The sequence below is a fragment of the Cryptomeria japonica genome, unplaced genomic scaffold, assembly GCF_030272615.1.
Source record: "Cryptomeria japonica unplaced genomic scaffold, Sugi_1.0 HiC_scaffold_107, whole genome shotgun sequence".
In the NCBI taxonomy this organism is placed as follows: Eukaryota; Viridiplantae; Streptophyta; class Pinopsida; order Cupressales; family Cupressaceae; genus Cryptomeria; species Cryptomeria japonica.
The window spans coordinates 335,001-352,525 of NW_026728929.1; the positions used below are offsets into that span (position 1 = coordinate 335,001).

The 17,525-nt window shown below is 60.5% G+C and overlaps 2 non-coding genes across 2 annotated transcripts; both read right to left on the bottom strand.

Annotated features, from left to right (window-relative positions):
* Positions 1 to 2,812: 2,812 nt before the first annotated feature.
* LOC131865235 (5S ribosomal RNA) lies at positions 2,813 to 2,931 on the bottom strand. The gene has a single exon (XR_009363964.1). It is a non-coding gene; the product is annotated as a 5S ribosomal RNA (ribosomal RNA).
* A 7,819-nt stretch (positions 2,932 to 10,750) lies between these two features.
* Positions 10,751 to 10,869, bottom strand: LOC131865249 (5S ribosomal RNA). The gene has a single exon (XR_009363978.1). It is a non-coding gene; the product is annotated as a 5S ribosomal RNA (ribosomal RNA).
* Positions 10,870 to 17,525: the final 6,656 nt, after the last annotated feature.

A 17,525-nucleotide genomic window follows, 5' to 3' on the forward strand; every position in this document is an offset into this window, starting at 1 on the left:
AATTGCCCGGGTGCGCACCTTTGCCAGGGTGGGCACCTTACCTGGGCTGCGCACCAGGGCGGGCTCAAGATGGCACGCGCGTTCCGTTTTTTTCACTATCTTTCAAAACGGAAATTTTAAAATCTCCTTTTTTTTTTGCCTTTTCTGGAAATTAGTGAAGGCAGCGCATCAAAGGTGCGCACCTCGCTGCCCACCTTGGTGTGCTCTGAGGTGCGCACCCGGGAGCGCTACGAAGTGTGCTCCAAGGTGCGGCGTGCACGTTGTCGGAGCCCGGTTTGCCCCGGGTGCGCACCTCGCCTGCACCTTGGCCGGGGTGGGCACCTTGGCTGGGTTTGCCCAGGGTGCGCTCCGAAGCGGGGTTACTGGAGCGCCCCCTCTTTTTTTGTCAGAGCGTTTGGTGGGGTTTCTCGCATTGGCTCTTCCCAGGCCCGGTTGTTGGGTGCGCTCCCACCCTGGCACGCGCGAAGTTGGAAGTTGGGTTAATTGCCCGGGCGCGCACCTTCGCCAGGGTGGGCACCTTGGTGCGCACACCTTGGCTGGGCTGCGCACCAGGGCGGGCTCAAGATGGCACCAGCATTCCCTTTTTCTCACTATCTTTCAAAACGGAAATTTTAAAATCTCGTTTTTTTTTTGCCTTTTATGGAAATTAGTGAAGGCATCGCATCAAAGGTGCGCACCTCGCTGCCCACCTTGGTGTGCTCCGAGGTGCCCACCACGGTGCGCAACGCCGGTGCGAACCCGGGAGCGCCCCGATGTGTGCTCCAAGGTGCGGCGTGCACGAAGTCGGACCCCGGTTTGCCCCGGGTGCGCACCTCGCGTGCACCTTGGTGCGCACACCTTGGCTGGGTTGCGCGGCCTGGTGGGCACCATGGTGCGCACCAAGGAGCGCTCCGAAGTGTGCTCCAAGGTGCGGCGTGCACGAAGTCGGAGCCCGGTTTGCCCCGGGTACGCACCTCGCGTGCACCTTCGCCGGGGTGGGCACCTCGGCTGGGTTGCGCGCCCTGGTGCGCACCAAGGAGCGCTCCGAAGTGTGCTCCAAGGTGCGGCGTGCACGAAGTCGGAGCCCGGTTTGCCCCGGGTGCGCACCTCGCGTGCACCTTCGGCGGGGTTGCGCGCCCTGGTGGGCACCATGGTGCGCACCAAGGAGCGCTCCGAAGTGTGCTCCAAGGTGCGGCGTGCACGAAGTCGGAGCCCGGTTTGCCCCGGGTGCGCACCTCGCGTGCACCTTCGGCGGGGTTGCGCGCCCTGGTGGGCACCATGGTGCGCACCAAGGAGCGCTCCGAAGTGTGCTCCAAGGTGCGGCGTGCACGAAGTCGGAGCCCGGTTTGCCCCGGGTGCGCACCTCGCGTGCACCTTCGCCGCGGTGGGCACCATGGCGTGCACGAAGTCGGAGCCCGGTTTGCCCCGGGTGCGCACCTCGCGTGCACCTTCGCCGGGGTGGGCACCTCGGCTGGGTTGCGCGCCCTGGTGCGCACCAAGGAGCGCTCCGAAGTGTGCTCCAAGGTGCGGCGTGCACGAAGTCGGAGCCCGGTTTGCCCCGGGTGCGCACCTCGCGTGCACCTTCGCCAGGGTGGGCACCTCGGTGCGCACACCTTCTCAATGTTTTCTTGCCTTTTCTGGAAATTGGTGAAGGCAGCGCATCAAAGGTGCGCACCTCGGTGTGCTCCGAGGTGCGAACCCGAGAGCGCTCCGAGGTGCCCACGAAGTCGAAAGTCGGGTTAATTGCATTGTTTTCCCCGGGTGCGCTCCGAGGTGCGCAACATCGGCGCGCACCAAGGAGGGCTCCGAAGTGTGCTCCAAGGTGCGCACGATGGCGTGCACCTCTGGTGCGCACGATTCGGAGCTCGGTTTGACCGGGGTGCGCACACCTTGGCTGGGTTGCGCACCTTTTGTGCGCTCCAAGGTGCGCACGAAGTCGGAGCTCGGTTTGCCCCGGGTGCGCACCTTCGCCAGGGTGCGCACCTTGATGCGCACGCCTTGGCTGGGCTGCGCACCTTGGTGGGCGCCATGGTGCGCACCTTTCGTGCGCTCCAAGGTGCGCACGAAGTCGGAGCTCGGTTTGCCCCGGGTGCGCACCTTGGTGGGCGCCATGGTGCACTCCGAGGTGCCCAAGATTGGTGCGCACCAAGGAGCGCTCCGAAGTGCGCTCCAAGGTGCGCGCGAAGTCGAAAGTTGGGTTAATTGTCCGGTTTGCCTCGGGTGCGCACCTTGCGTGCACCTTCGCCAGGGTGGGCGCCTTGGTGCGCACACCTTGGCTGGGCTGCGCACACCTTGGCACCCGCGTTTCCTTCATTTTAAATTTTTTTTTTTTACAATCTCTCAAGTGGGAAATTCTATAATCTCAACTTTTTTTGCCTTTTCAGGAAACTTTTGAATGGAGCGCATCATTGGTGCGCTCCGAAGTGTGCTCCAAAGCTCTCTCCAGCTGCGTGCACCTGCCCCGGCCGCGCACCCGGCCCCGCCCAGCTTCGCTCACCTGTCCCGGGCGTCTGGTGCGGAACCTTAGAGTAAGAAACATCACCGTGCACCTTGGCCAACGTGCGCGACTCGACCGAGCGCGCACTGGCCGAGGTGCACACCGATTTCACCTGGGTGCGCGCGCAGCACCTCGGGCGCACCGGGGTGCGCGCACAACGCCCGGGTTGCACCGTGGCCTGTGTGCTCGGGGCGCCTCGGGTGCGCGCTCGGTGTCGCCCCCCGCGCGCGCGGTAGTGCGGGCAGGGCACCCCGGCCCGGCCCGGCCCCGACGAGAACGCAAACGGGCAAAAGGTTTATTCAAATAGCATTGCGATGCCCGGCGAAAAACTAAAAAAGGGTGCAACACCGGGACTTCCCGGGAGGTCACCCATCCCAGTACTACTCCGGCCCAAGCGCGCTTAACTGCGGAGTTCTGATGGGATCCGGTGCACTAACGCTGGTATGATCGCACCCGTTATGAGCTTGTCGCAGTGTGTACTTAGCAAACCGCGACCCACGTGCGAATCCACCCCGGCCACCCACCCCCGTCGAGGTGCACACCCTCCCTCGCGAAGTGCGCCCCGTTCGCCAAGTGTGAGCCCTGCCCGGGTGCGCGCACCTTGCTAGGGCGTCGGGTGTGCACCCGGCCCGGCCTACGTGCGTGCACCTGTAGGGGGCGTCGTGTGCGTGCAGTGTCCCGTCTGCAACGCGGTGCCCACACACCACCTCGGGCGCAACGACCTGCGCTCACATGTGGGCCGAGTGCACCTTGGTGCATGTTCGGGGCGCCTCGGGTGCACGCTCGATCTTGCCCCGGTGCACCAAGGCGCTCGGTTTGCCCCGGGTGCGCACTTGGTGCAAGGTGGGCACCCAAAATAGGGATCAAGCACCAAAACACAAGTTTCGGGATGCAAAATGGGACCCAAGGACCACAAATGCGTTCCAAGACCCATGATGGGTCCACGAGAACAAAAATGTGTTCCGAGACTTAATAAACAAATATTGGGTTTTAGGAGAAGAAACATGCTCTGATGCCCAAAACGAGAATCGACCCCGAAAAGGCCACAGGCCAAAAGTGGGATGCGAGACAAAAAAAAATGGGACCCGAGGACCAAAATTGGGTTCCCAGGTCGAAGACAGGGCAACCGGACAAGAAACGACCTCTAAGGCTCGAAATGAGTCCCGACGACTAAAACTTGACAAGAAGCACCCATCAGGCACCCAACTCGACACCCATGGGATGCCGACCCACCCGGGCTTCCACCTAGCACACCTTGGCACCCACCCACCCTCGCACCCAACCTCGCACCCAACTTAGCACCTTTGAACCCACATTGGCACTCACCCTGACCCTGGCACCTTGGAACCCACATTGGCACTCACCTTGACCCTGGCACCCACCTTTGCACTCACCTTGGGACCCACCCTGGCTCCCACCTCGGCACCCACCCAGACACCCACCTTGGTTCCTTGGCACCCACCTTGGATCCTTGGCACCCACCCCGACACCCACCTTGGCACGCAACTTGGCTACTTGCCACCCACCTTGGCTCCTTGACGCCCACCCCGACAACCACCCCGTGACCTACCCTGGCTAGGGTTGGTGCACACCCACCCTGGTGCCCACCTTGGCACCCACCCTATGACCCACCTTGGCACGCACCTTAGTACCCACCCCGTTACCCACCCTAGGACCCACCCCGTGACCCACCTTGGCCAGGGTGGGTGCCTTGGTGCGCACAACTTGCCTGGGCTGCACACCAGGGCGGGCTCAAGATGGCACCCGCGTTCCGTTTTTTTCACTATCTTTCAAAACGGAAATTTTAAAATCTCATTTTTTTCTTTTTTTTGCCTTTTCTGGAAATTAGTGAAGGCAGCGCATCAAAGGTGCGCAATGCTGGTGCGAACCCGGGAGCGCTCCGATGTGTGCTCCAAGGTGCGGCGTGCACGAAGTCCGAGCCCGGTTTGCCCCGGGTGCGCACCTCGCGTGCACCTTCGCCGGGGTGAGCACCTTGGCTGGGTTGCGCGCCCTGGTGCGTACCAAGGAGCGCTCTGAAGTGTGCTCCAAGGTGCGGCGTGCACGAAGTCGGAGCCCGGTTTGCCCCGGGTGTGCACCTCGGGTGCGCACCTCGCGTGCACCTTCGCTGCGGTGGGCACCTTGGCTGGGTTGCGCGCCTTGGTGGGCACCATGCAGTGCACGAAGTCGGAGCCCGGTTTGCCCCGGGCGCGCACCTCCGCCAGGGTGGGCACCTTGGTGCGCACAACTTGCCTGGGCTGCGCATCAGGAAGGGCTCAAGATGGCACCCGCGTTCCGTTTTTTTCACTATCTTTCAGAACGGAAATTTTAAAATATCGTTTTTTTTTGCCTTTTCTGGAAATTAGTGAAGGCAGCGCATCAAAGGTGCGCAACGCTGGTGCGAACCTGGGAGCGCTCCGATGTGTGCTCCAAGGTGCGGCGTGCACGAAGTCGGAGCCCGGTTTGCCTCGGGTGCGCCCTGGTGGGCACCATGGTGCGCACCAAGGAGCGCTCCGAAGTGTGCTCCAAGGTGCGGCCTGCACGAAGTCGGAGCCCGGTTTGCCCCGGGTGTGCACCTCGGGTGGGCACCTTGGTGCGCATGCCTTGCCTGGGCTGCGCACCAGGGCGGGCTCAAGATGGCACCCGCGTTCCTTTTTTTTCACTATCTTTCAAAACGGAAATTTTAAAATCTCATTTTTTTTTGCCTTTTTCTGGAAATTAGTGAAGGCAGCGCATCAAAGGTGCGCACCTCGCTGCCCACCACGGTGCGCAACGCCGGTGGGCACCCGGGAGTGCTTCGAAGTGTGCTCCAAGGTGCTGCGTGCACGTTGTCGGAGCCCGGTTTGCCCCGGGTGCGCACCTCGCGTGCACCTTCGTCGGGGTGGGCACCTTGGCTTGGTTTGCCCCGGCTGCGCTCCGAAGCGGGGTTATTGGAGCGCCGCCTCTTTTTTTGTCGGAGCGTTTGGTGGGGTTTCTCGCATTGGCTCTTCCGAGGCCCGGTTGCCACCCTGGCGCGCACGAAGTCGGAAGTAGGGTTAATTGCCCGGGTGCGCACCTTTGCCAGGGTGGCACCTTACCTGGGCTGCGCACCAGGGCGGGCTCAAGATGGCACGCGCGTTCCGTTTTTTTCACTATCTTTCAAAACGGAAATTTTAAAATCTCCTTTTTTTTTTGCCTTTTCTGGAAATTAGTGAAGGCAGCGCATCAAAGGTGCGCACCTCGCTGCCCACCTTGGTGTGCTCTGAGGTGCGCACCCGGGAGCGCTACGAAGTGTGCTCCAAGGTGCGGCGTGCACGTTGTCGGAGCCCGGTTTGCCCCGGGTGCGCACCTCGCCTGCACCTTGGCCGGGGTGGGCACCTTGGCTGGGTTTGCCCAGGGTGCGCTCCGAAGCGGGGTTACTGGAGCGCCCCCTCTTTTTTTGTCAGAGAGTTTGGTGGGGTTTCTCGCATTGGCTCTTCCCAGGCCCGGTTGTTGGGTGCGCTCCCACCCTGGCGCGCGCGAAGTTGGAAGTTGGGTTAATTGCCCGGGCGCGCACCTTCGCCAGGGTGGGCACCTTGGTGCGCAAACCTTGGCTGGGCTGCGCACCAGGGCGGGCTCAAGATGGCACCAGCATTCCCTTTTTCTCACTATCTTTCAAAACGGAAATTTTAAAATCTCGTTTTTTTTTTGCCTTTTATGGAAATTAGTGAAGGCATCGCATCAAAGGTGCGCACCTCGCTGCCCACCTTGGTGTGCTCCGAGGTGCCCACCACGGTGCGCAACGCCGGTGCGAACCCGGGAGCGCCCCGATGTGTGCTCCAAGGTGCGGCGTGCACGAAGTCGGACCCCGGTTTGCCCCGGGTGCGCACCTCGCGTGCACCTTGGTGCGCACACCTTGGCTGGGTTGCGCGGCCTGGTGGGCACCATGGTGCGCACCAAGGAGCGCTCCGAAGTGTGCTCCAAGGTGCGGCGTGCACGAAGTCGGAGCCCGGTTTGCCCCGGGTGCGCACCTTCGCCGCGGTGGGCACCATGGCGTGCACGAAGTCGGAGCCCGGTTTGCCCCGGGTGCGCACCTCGCGTGCACCTTCGCCGGGGTGGGCACCTCGGCTGGGTTGCGCGCCCTGGTGCGCACCAAGGAGCGCTCTGAAGTGTGCTCCAAGGTGCGGCGTGCACGAAGTCGGAGCCCGGTTTGCCCCGGGTGTGCACCTCGGGTGCGCACCTCGCGTGCACCTTCGCTGCGGTGGGCACCTTGGCTGGGTTGCGCGCCTTGGTGGGCACCATGCAGTGCACGAAGTCGGAGCCCGGATTGCCCCGGGCGCGCACCTCCGCCAGGGTGGGCACCTTGGTGCGCACAACTTGCCTGGGCTGCGCACCAGGAAGGGCTCAAGATGGCACCCGCGTTCCGTTTTTTTCACTATCTTTCAGAACGGAAATTTTAAAATCTCGTTTTTTTTTGCCTTTTCTGGAAATTAGTGAAGGCAGCGCATCAAAGGTGCGCAACGCTGGTGCGAACCTGGGAGCGCTCCGATGTGTGCTCCAAGGTGCGGCGTGCACGAAGTCGGACCCCGGTTTGCCCCGGGTGCGCACCTCGCGTGCACCTTGGTGCGCACACCTTGGCTGGGTTGCGCGCCCTGGTGGGCACCATGGTGCGCACCAAGGAGCGCTCCGAAGTGTGCTCCAAGGTGCGGCGTGCACGAAGTCGGAGCCCGGTTTGCCCCGGGTGCGCACCTCGCGTGCACCTTCGCCGCGGTGGGCACCATGGCGTGCACGAAGTCGGAGCCCGGTTTGCCCCGGGTGCGCACCTCGCGTGCACCTTCGCCGGGGTGGGCACCTTGGTGTGCAGACCTTGGCTGGGTTGCGCGCCCTGGTGGGCACCATGGTGCGCACCAAGGAGCGCTCCGAAGTGTGCTCCAAGGTGCGGCCTGCACGAAGTCGGAGCCCGGTTTGCCCCGGGTGTGCACCTCGGGTGGGCACCTTGGTGCGCATGCCTTGCCTGGGCTGCGCACCAGGGCGGGCTCAAGATGGCACCCGCGTTCCTTTTTTTTCACTATCTTTCAAAACGGAAATTTTAAAATCTCATTTTTTTTTGCCTTTTTCTGGAAATTAGTGAAGGCAGCGCATCAAAGGTGCGCACCTCGCTGCCCACCACGGTGCGCAACGCCGGTGGGCACCCGGGAGTGCTTCGAAGTGTGCTCCAAGGTGCTGCGTGCACGTTGTCGGAGCCCGGTTTGCCCCGGGTGCGCACCTCGCGTGCACCTTCGTCGGGGTGGGCACCTTGGCTGGGTTTGCCCCGGCTGCGCTCCGAAGCGGGGTTATTGGAGCGCCGCCTCTTTTTTTGTCGGAGCGTTTGGTGGGGTTTCTCGCATTGGCTCTTCCGAGGCCCGGTTGCCACCCTGGCGCGCACGAAGTCGGAAGTAGGGTTAATTGCCCGGGTGCGCACCTTTGCCAGGGTGGGCACCTTACCTGGGCTGCGCACCAGGGCGGGCTCAAGATGGCACGCGCGTTCCGTTTTTTTCACTATCTTTCAAAACGGAAATTTTAAAATCTCCTTTTTTTTTTGCCTTTTCTGGAAATTAGTGAAGGCAGCGCATCAAAGGTGCGCACCTCGCTGCCCACCTTGGTGTGCTCTGAGGTGCGCACCCGGGAGCGCTACGAAGTGTGCTCCAAGGTGCGGCGTGCACGTTGTCGGAGCCCGGTTTGCCCCGGGTGCGCACCTCGCCTGCACCTTGGCCGGGGTGGGCACCTTGGCTGGGTTTGCCCAGGGTGCGCTCCGAAGCGGGGTTACTGGAGCGCCCCCTCTTTTTTTGTCAGAGCGTTTGGTGGGGTTTCTCGCATTGGCTCTTCCCAGGCCCGGTTGTTGGGTGCGCTCCCACCCTGGCGCGCGCGAAGTTGGAAGTTGGATTAATTGCCCGGGCGCGCACCTTCGCCAGGGTGGGCACCTTGGTGCGCACACCTTGGCTGGGCTGCGCACCAGGGCGGGCTCAAGATGGCACCAGCATTCCCTTTTTCTCACTATCTTTCAAAACGGAAATTTTAAAATCTCGTTTTTTTTTTGCCTTTTATGGAAATTAGTGAAGGCATCGCATCAAAGGTGCGCACCTCGCTGCCCACCTTGGTGTGCTCCGAGGTGCCCACCACGGTGCGCAACGCCGGTGCGAACCCGGGAGCGCCCCGATGTGTGCTCCAAGGTGCGGCGTGCACGAAGTCGGACCCCGGTTTGCCCCGGGTGCGCACCTCGCGTGCACCTTGGTGCGCACACCTTGGCTGGGTTGCGCGGCCTGGTGGGCACCATGGTGCGCACCAAGGAGCGCTCCGAAGTGTGCTCCAAGGTGCGGCGTGCACGAAGTCGGAGCCCGGTTTGCCCCGGGTACGCACCTCGCGTGCACCTTCGCCGGGGTGGGCACCTCGGCTGGGTTGCGCGCCCTGGTGCGCACCAAGGAGCGCTCCGAAGTGTGCTCCAAGGTGCGGCGTGCACGAAGTCGGAGCCCGGTTTGCCCCGGGTGCGCACCTTCGCCGCGGTGCGCACCATGGCGTGCACGAAGTCGGAGCCCGGTTTGCCCCGGGTGCGCACCTCGCGTGCACCTTCGGCGGGGTTGCGCGCCCTGGTGGGCACCATGGTGCGCACCAAGGAGCGCTCCGAAGTGTGCTCCAAGGTGCGGCGTGCACGAAGTCGGAGCCCGGTTTGCCCCGGGTGCGCACCTCGCGTGCACCTTCGGCGGGGTTGCGCGCCCTGGTGGGCACCATGGTGCGCACCAAGGAGCGCTCCGAAGTGTGCTCCAAGGTGCGGCGTGCACGAAGTCGGAGCCCGGTTTGCCCCGGGTGCGCACCTCGCGTGCACCTTCGCCGCGGTGGGCACCATGGCGTGCACGAAGTCGGAGCCCGGTTTGCCCCGGGTGCGCACCTCGCGTGCACCTTCGCCGGGGTGGGCACCTCGGCTGGGTTGCGCGCCCTGGTGCGCACCAAGGAGCGCTCCGAAGTGTGCTCCAAGGTGCGGCGTGCACGAAGTCGGAGCCCGGTTTGCCCCGGGTGCGCACCTCGCGTGCACCTTCGCCAGGGTGGGCACCTCGGTGCGCACACCTTCTCAATGTTTTCTTGCCTTTTCTGGAAATTGGTGAAGGCAGCGCATCAAAGGTGCGCACCTCGGTGTGCTCCGAGGTGCGAACCCGAGAGCGCTCCGAGGTGCCCACGAAGTCGAAAGTCGGGTTAATTGCATTGTTTTCCCCGGGTGCGCTCCGAGGTGCGCAACATCGGCGCGCACCAAGGAGGGCTCCGAAGTGTGCTCCAAGGTGCGCACGATGGCGTGCACCTCTGGTGCGCACGATTCGGAGCTCGGTTTGACCGGGGTGCGCACACCTTGGCTGGGTTGCGCACCTTTTGTGCGCTCCAAGGTGCGCACGAAGTCGGAGCTCGGTTTGCCCCGGGTGCGCACCTTCGCCAGGGTGCGCACCTTGATGCGCACGCCTTGGCTGGGCTGCGCACCTTGGTGGGCGCCATGGTGCGCACCTTTCGTGCGCTCCAAGGTGCGCACGAAGTCGGAGCTCGGTTTGCCCCGGGTGCGCACCTTGGTGGGCGCCATGGTGCACTCCGAGGTGCCCAAGATTGGTGCGCACCAAGGAGCGCTCCGAAGTGCGCTCCAAGGTGCGCGCGAAGTCGAAAGTTGGGTTAATTGTCCGGTTTGCCTCGGGTGCGCACCTTGCGTGCACCTTCGCCAGGGTGGGCGCCTTGGTGCGCACACCTTGGCTGGGCTGCGCACACCTTGGCACCCGCGTTTCCTTCATTTTAAATTTTTTTTTTTTACAATCTCTCAAGTGGGAAATTCTATAATCTCAACTTTTTTTGCCTTTTCAGGAAACTTTTGAATGGAGCGCATCATTGGTGCGCTCCGAAGTGTGCTCCAAAGCTCTCTCCAGCTGCGTGCACCTGCCCCGGCCGCGCACCCGGCCCCGCCCAGCTTCGCTCACCTGTCCCGGGCGTCTGGTGCGGAACCTTAGAGTAAGAAACATCACCGTGCACCTTGGCCAACGTGCGCGACTCGACCGAGCGCGCACTGGCCGAGGTGCACACCGATTTCACCTGGGTGCGCGCGCAGCACCTCGGGCGCACCGGGGTGCGCGCACAACGCCCGGGTTGCACCGTGGCCTGTGTGCTCGGGGTGCCTCGGGTGCGCGCTCGGTGTCGCCCCCCGCGCGCAGCGGTAGTGCGGGCAGCGCACCCCGGCCCGGCCCGGCCCCGACGAGAACGCAAACGGGCAAAAGGTTTATTCAAATAGCATTGCGACGCCCGGCGAAAAACTAAAAAAGGGTGCAACACCGGGACTTCCCGGGAGGTCACCCATCCCAGTACTACTCCGGCCCAAGCGCGCTTAACTGCGGAGTTCTGATGGGATCCGGTGCACTAATGCTGGTATGATCGCACCCGTTATGAGCTTGTCGCAGTGTGTACTTAGCAAACCGCGACCCACGTGCGAATCCACCCCGGCCACCCACCCCCGTCGAGGTGCACACCCTCCCTCGCGAAGTGCGCCCCGTTCGCCAAGTGTGAGCCCTGCCCGGGTGCGCGCACCTTGCTAGGGCGTCGGGTGTGCACCCGGCCCGGCCTACGTGCGTGCACCTGGAGGGGGCGTCGTGTGCGTGCAGTGTCCCGTCTGCAACGCGGTGCCCACACACCACCTCGGGCGCAACGACCTGCGCTCACATGTGGGCCGAGTGCACCTTGGTGCATGTTCGGGGCGCCTCGGGTGCACGCTCGATCTTGCCCCGGTGCACCAAGGCGCTCGGTTTGCCCCGGGTGCGCACTTGGTGCAAGGTGGGCACCCAAAATAGGGATCAAGCACCAAAACACAAGTTTCGGGATGCAAAATGGGACCCAAGGACCACAAATGCGTTCCAAGACCCATGATGGGTCCACGAGAACAAAAATGTGTTCCGAGACTTAATAAACAAATATTGGGTTTTAGGAGAAGAAACATGCTCTGATGCCCAAAACGAGAATCGACCCCGAAAAGGCCACAGGCCAAAAGTGGGATGCGAGACAAAAAAAAATGGGACCCGAGGACCAAAATTGGGTTCCCAGGTCGAAGACAGGGCAACCGGACAAGAAACGACCTCTAAGGCTCGAAATGAGTCCCGACGACTAAAACTTGACAAGAAGCACCCATCAGGCACCCAACTCGACACCCATGGGATGCCGACCCACCCGGGCTTCCACCTAGCACACCTTGGCACCCACCCACCCTCGCACCCAACCTCGCACCCAACTTAGCACCTTTGAACCCACATTGGCACTCACCCTGACCCTGGCACCTTGGAACCCACATTGGCACTCACCTTGACCCTGGCACCCACCTTTGCACTCACCTTGGGACCCACCCTGGCTCCCACCTCGGCACCCACCCAGACACCCACCTTGGTTCCTTGGCACCCACCTTGGATCCTTGGCACCCACCCCGACACCCACCTTGGCACGCAACTTGGCTACTTGCCACCCACCTTGGCTCCTTGACGCCCACCCCGACAACCACCCCGTGACCTACCCTGGCTAGGGTTGGTGCACACCCACCCTGGTGCCCACCTTGGCACCCACCCTATGACCCACCTTGGCACGCACCTTAGTACCCACCCCGTTACCCACCCTAGGACCCACCCCGTGACCCACCTTGGCCAGGGTGGGTGCACCCACCCTGGTGCCCACCTTGGCACCCACCCATCCTAGCACCCAGCCTGTGACCGGGCTTGGAACCCAACCTTGCACCCGCACCCGTCTTGGCCAGTGTGGGTGCGCACCCATCCTGGCACCCACGTTGTGACACACCCTTTAACCCACGCACCCTAGCACCCACGTTGGCACCCACCTTGGAACCCAACCTAGCAACTTGGCACCCACCCCGTGACCCACCTTGGCATCCACCATAGCAGTCGCCGACTTGGCACCCACCTCGGCACCCACCTTGACACTTGTGGACCCACCTTGCCACTCACCCTAGCATCGACCCATCCTAGCACCCACCCTGGCACCTTTGCACCCTAGCACTCACCCATCCTAGCACCTAACCTGTGACCCACCTTGACACTCACCCTCGCACCCACCTTGGAACCCAACCTAGCACCCACCCACCCTGACACCAACCCTAGCACCTACCCACCCTTGCACCCACCCTGTGACCCATCTTGGCACCCACCCATCCTACCACTCAACCTATCACCCACCTTCTCACCCACCTTGGCATCCACCTTAGCACCCACCCACACTGGCACCTTGGCACCCACCTCGGGCAAGGTGGGTGCACACCCACCCTGGCACCCAATTTAGAACCCACCGAGCATGTTACCCACCTTGGCACCCACATTGCAGCCCACCCTAGTACCCACCCTATGACCCACATTGGCATCCACACCCTAGCACCCAGGCACCTCGACACCCGCCTTGACACCCACCCTAGCACTGAACCTGTGACCCACCTTGGAACTCACCCTAGAACCCACCCACCCTGTGAACCACCTTGGCATCCACCTTAGCACCCACCCACCTTGGCACCCACTCTAGCACTCACCCATCCTAACACCCAACTTGTTACCCACCTTGGCACCCGCCCTCGCGTCCACCTTGAAACCCACCCTAGCACCCACCCACGCAGGAGCCCACCTTGGCACCCAACCTAACACCCACGCATCCTGGCACCCAACTTGTGACCCACCTTGGAACCCACCCTAGTACCCACCTTTGAACCCACTATATCACCAACCCACCTTGGCACCCACCCTATGACCCTCTTTGGAATCCACCCTAGCACGCACCCACCCTGGCACCCACCATGGAGCGCACCCTAGCACCCACCCACCTCGGCACGCACCTCAACACCCACCTTGGTGTGCGCACTGCGCCAACCTCTCAAAGACCCTATGTGGTGCGCTCCAAAGTGTACACCTTTGGTGCGCTCCAAGGTGCGCACCTTTGGTGCACACCGAGGTGCACACCAAAGTGTGCACCGAGGTGAGCACCAAAGTGCACTCCAGGGTGCACACCAAGGCGTGCACCTTTGGTGCGGTCAATGCAAACGAATTCGGAAGTTGGGGTCGATGTCCTAATCGCTGCTGCAGACTACACGTATGAGAATCGGACAAATAGCTTTATATAGGGGAGGTGTTGCGTTTGATGGGTCGACTCCCCTGGTTGTGTGCACTGCACCAACTTCAAAGACCCTGTCTTGTTTAAGAAGTCAAAAGTTGGGGTGGATGTCCTAATCATTGCTGCAGTCTACGCATGTATGAGAATCAGACAAATAGCTTATATAGGGGAGGTGTTGCATTCGGTGGGTTGACTCCCCTGGTTGTGCGCACTGCGCCAACCTCAAAGACCCCGCATAGCAGAAGAAGTCGGAAGTCGGATTTTGGTGAGCACCAAGGCGTGCACCTTTGGTGCGGTCAACGCAGACGAATTCAGAAGTTGGGGTGGATGTCCTAATCGTTGTTGCAGGCTACACATGTATGAGAATCAGACAAATAGCTTATATAGGGGAGGTGTTGGGTTTGATGGGTCAACTCCCTTGGTTGTGCGCATTACGCCAACCTCAAAGACCTTGTTTTCGTTAAGAAGTCAAAAGTTGGGGTCAATGTCCTAATGGCTCCTGCAGGCTACACATGTATGAGAATCGGACAAATAGCTTATATAGGGGAGGTGTTGGGTTTGATGGGTCGACTCCCCTGGTTGTGCGCATTACGTCAACCTCAAAGACCTTGTTTTCGTTAAGAAGTCAAAAGTTGGGGTCGATGTCCTAATTGCTCCTGTAGACTACACATGTATGAGAATCAGACAAATAGCTTATATAGGGGAGGTGTTGGGTTTGATGGGTTGACTCCCCTAGTTGTTCGCATTACACCAACCTCAAAGACCTTGTTTTCGTTTAGAAGCCGAAAGTTGGGGTCGATGTCCTAATTGCTCCTGCAGGCTACGCATGTATGAGAATCAGACAAATAGCTTATATAGGGGAGGTGTTGGGTTTGATGGGTCGACTCCCCTGGTTGTGCGCATTGCGCCAACCTCAAAGACCCTGCATTGCGGATGAAGTCGAAAGTCAGAGTTTGGTGTGCTACAAGGTGTGGTCGAAGGTGCTCACCTAGGTGTGCACCTTTGGAGCACAGGAAAAGTGCCCTCCAAAAGTGCGCACCTTTGGAGTGCACAAAAGTGCCCTCCAAAAGTGCGCACCTTTGGAGCGCAGAAAAGTGCCCTCCAAAAGTGCGCACCTTTGGAGCGCAGAAAAGTGCCCTCCAAAAAGTGCCCTCCAAAAGTGCGCACCTTTGGAGCGCAGAAAAGTGCCCTCCAAAAAGTGCCCTCCAAAAGTGCGCACCTTTGGAGCGCAGAAAAGTGCCCTCCAAAAAGTGCCCTCCAAAAGTGCGCACCTTTGGAGCGCAGAAAAGTGCCCTCCAAAAAGTGCCCTCCAAAAGTGCGCACCTTTGGAGCGCAGAAAAGTGCCCTCCAAAAAGTGCCCTCCAAAAGTGCGCACCTTTGGAGCGCAGAAAAGTGCCCTCCAAAAAGTGCCCTCCAAAAGTGCGCACCTTTGGAGCGCAGAAAAGTGCCCTCCAAAAAGTGCCCTCCAAAAGTGCGCACCTTTGGAGCGCAGAAAAGTGCCCTCCAAAAAGTGCCCTCCAAAAGTGCGCACCTTTGGAGCGCAGAAAAGTGCCCTCCAAAAGTGCGCACTTTTGGTGCGCACCAAGGCGCTGGTTCGGTCGTTGCAGGCGAGTTCGGAAGTTGGGGTCGATGTCCTGAGCGGAGGTGCAAACTACACAGGTGTCGGAATCGGACAAATAGCTTATATAGGGGAGGTGTATGCTTCGATGGGTCGACTCCCCAGGTTGAGCGCACCGCGCCAACCTCAAAGACCCTACGGTATGGATGAAGTCGGAAGTTGGGTCCGATGACCGATTCGATTAGTAGGTATGCTCATGAGGTCGGAATTTGGGTCCGATGACCTGCCATGTGCAGGAAGGCGAATGTTGACACTGTGCGTTGCAAGGTGCACACCAAGGCGCTGGTGCGGTCTTTTTAGTCGAGTTCGGAAGTTGGGGTCGATGTCCTGATCGGAGGTGCAAGCTACACAGGTGTGGGAATCGGACAAATAGCTTATATAGGGGAGGTGTATGCTTCGTTGGGTCGACTCCCCGGGTTGAGCGCACCGCGCCAACCTCAAAGACCCTACGGTATGGATGAAGTCGGAAGTTGGGTCCGATGACCGATTCGATATGTAGGCATACTCGCGAGGTCGGAATTTGGGTCCGATGACCTGCCACGTGCAGGAAGGCGAATGTTGGCACTGTGCGTTGCAAGGTGCGCACCAAGGCGCTGGTTCGGTCGTTGGAGGCGAGTTCGGAAGTTGGGGTCGATGTCTTGATCGGAGGTGCAAACTACACAGGTGTGGGAATCGGACAAATAGCTTATATAGGGGAGGTGTATGCTTCGTTGGGTCGACTCCCCGGGTTGAGCGCACCGCGCCAACCTCAAAGACCCTACGGTATGGATGAAGTCGGAAGTTGGGTCCGATGACCGATTCGATATGTAGGCATACTCGCGAGGTCGGAATTTGGGTCCGATGACCTGCCATGTGCAGGAAGGCGAATGTTGGGACTGTGCGTCGCAAGGTGCGCACCAAGGCGCTGGTGCCGTCGTTGCAGTCGAGTTCGGAAGTTGGGGTCGATGTCCTGGTCAGAGGTGCAAACTACACAGGTGTGGGAATCGGACAAATAGCTTATATAGGGGAGGTGTATGCTTCGATGGGTCGACTCCCTGGGTTGAGCGCACCGCGCCAACCTCAAAGACCCTACAGTATGGATGAAGTCGGAAGTTGGGTCCGATGACCGATTCGATACGTAGGCATATTGGCGAGGTCTGAATTTGTGTCCGATGACCTGCCATGCGCAGGAAGGCGGAATTTGGGTCCGATGACCGAGTTGATGGCGTGCCATGCGCAGAAAGGCGGAATTTGGGTCCGATGACCGAGTTGATGTTGATGGCCCGCCATGCACAGGAAGGCGGAATTTGGGTCCGATGACCGATTTGAAGGCGTGCCATACGCAAAAAGGCGGAGTTTGGGTCCGATGACCGAGTTGATATTGATGGCCCGCCATGCGCAGGAAGGCGGAATTTGGGTCCGATGACCTGACATACGCATGGAGTCCGACTCGGGGGCCGATGTTCGATTCGATGACTTGCATTGTGGGTAAAGTCGGAAGTTGTGGTCTTTGACCCGATTCGATGACCAGACTTCGGCTGCTTGAGAATCGGACAAATAACTTATATAGGGGAGGTAGTGTTCTCGAGCATCCTCCCCCCGTGCCCGTTTATGTCGATTGATGCTGGTGCTCGACTGGTTGGAGCGCTCGGATGCAAAAATCTTGCACCAGGATTTATCGATTGTGATGGACACGGCAAGTCTCCTGATTGCTATGCAGGAGCTCATCGTGAATCTCTATGCGGCCTTGGTATGGACTCGACCTGCGGAATGGTTCGGCAATGGTAGTCGCTCCAACACGTCCTTGCAATGGCCACAGAGGTGATTCGACTAGAGCTCCAGTCTAGCTTTTGGGTTGCTTGGCGGACTGGTATAGCCGCGATCGAGTTCCGGCCATGAACGTTTTAGATAGCTCTTGGGCTTTCTGGGACGGAAGTCGGAAGTTTGGGCTGTTGTCCGATTTGATGACCATTCTTCGGATGTGTGAGAATCGGACAAATAACTTATATAGGGGACTGTGTTGTCTCACGCAGCCCCCTCCGTGCCCCTCTATCTCGACCGATGTTGGTGCTTGAAAGGGTTGGGATCGCTCGGATTTATAAACGTGCACCACCATTTGTCGAGTGTGAGGGACGCGGCAGGTCTCCTAAATGCTATGCGGGCGCTCTCTGAGAATCTCTATCCGGCCTCGACACAGACTAGTCTTGCTGAATGGTTTGGCACTGGTAGTCGATCCAACACGTCGTTGTTGTGGCCGCCTAGGCGATTCGATTCGAGCCCCCGTCTAGCTTTTGGGTTGCTTGGCGGATTTTGCCCTATCCGCAAGTGAGCTCGGTCCCTAAACGTTCGAGA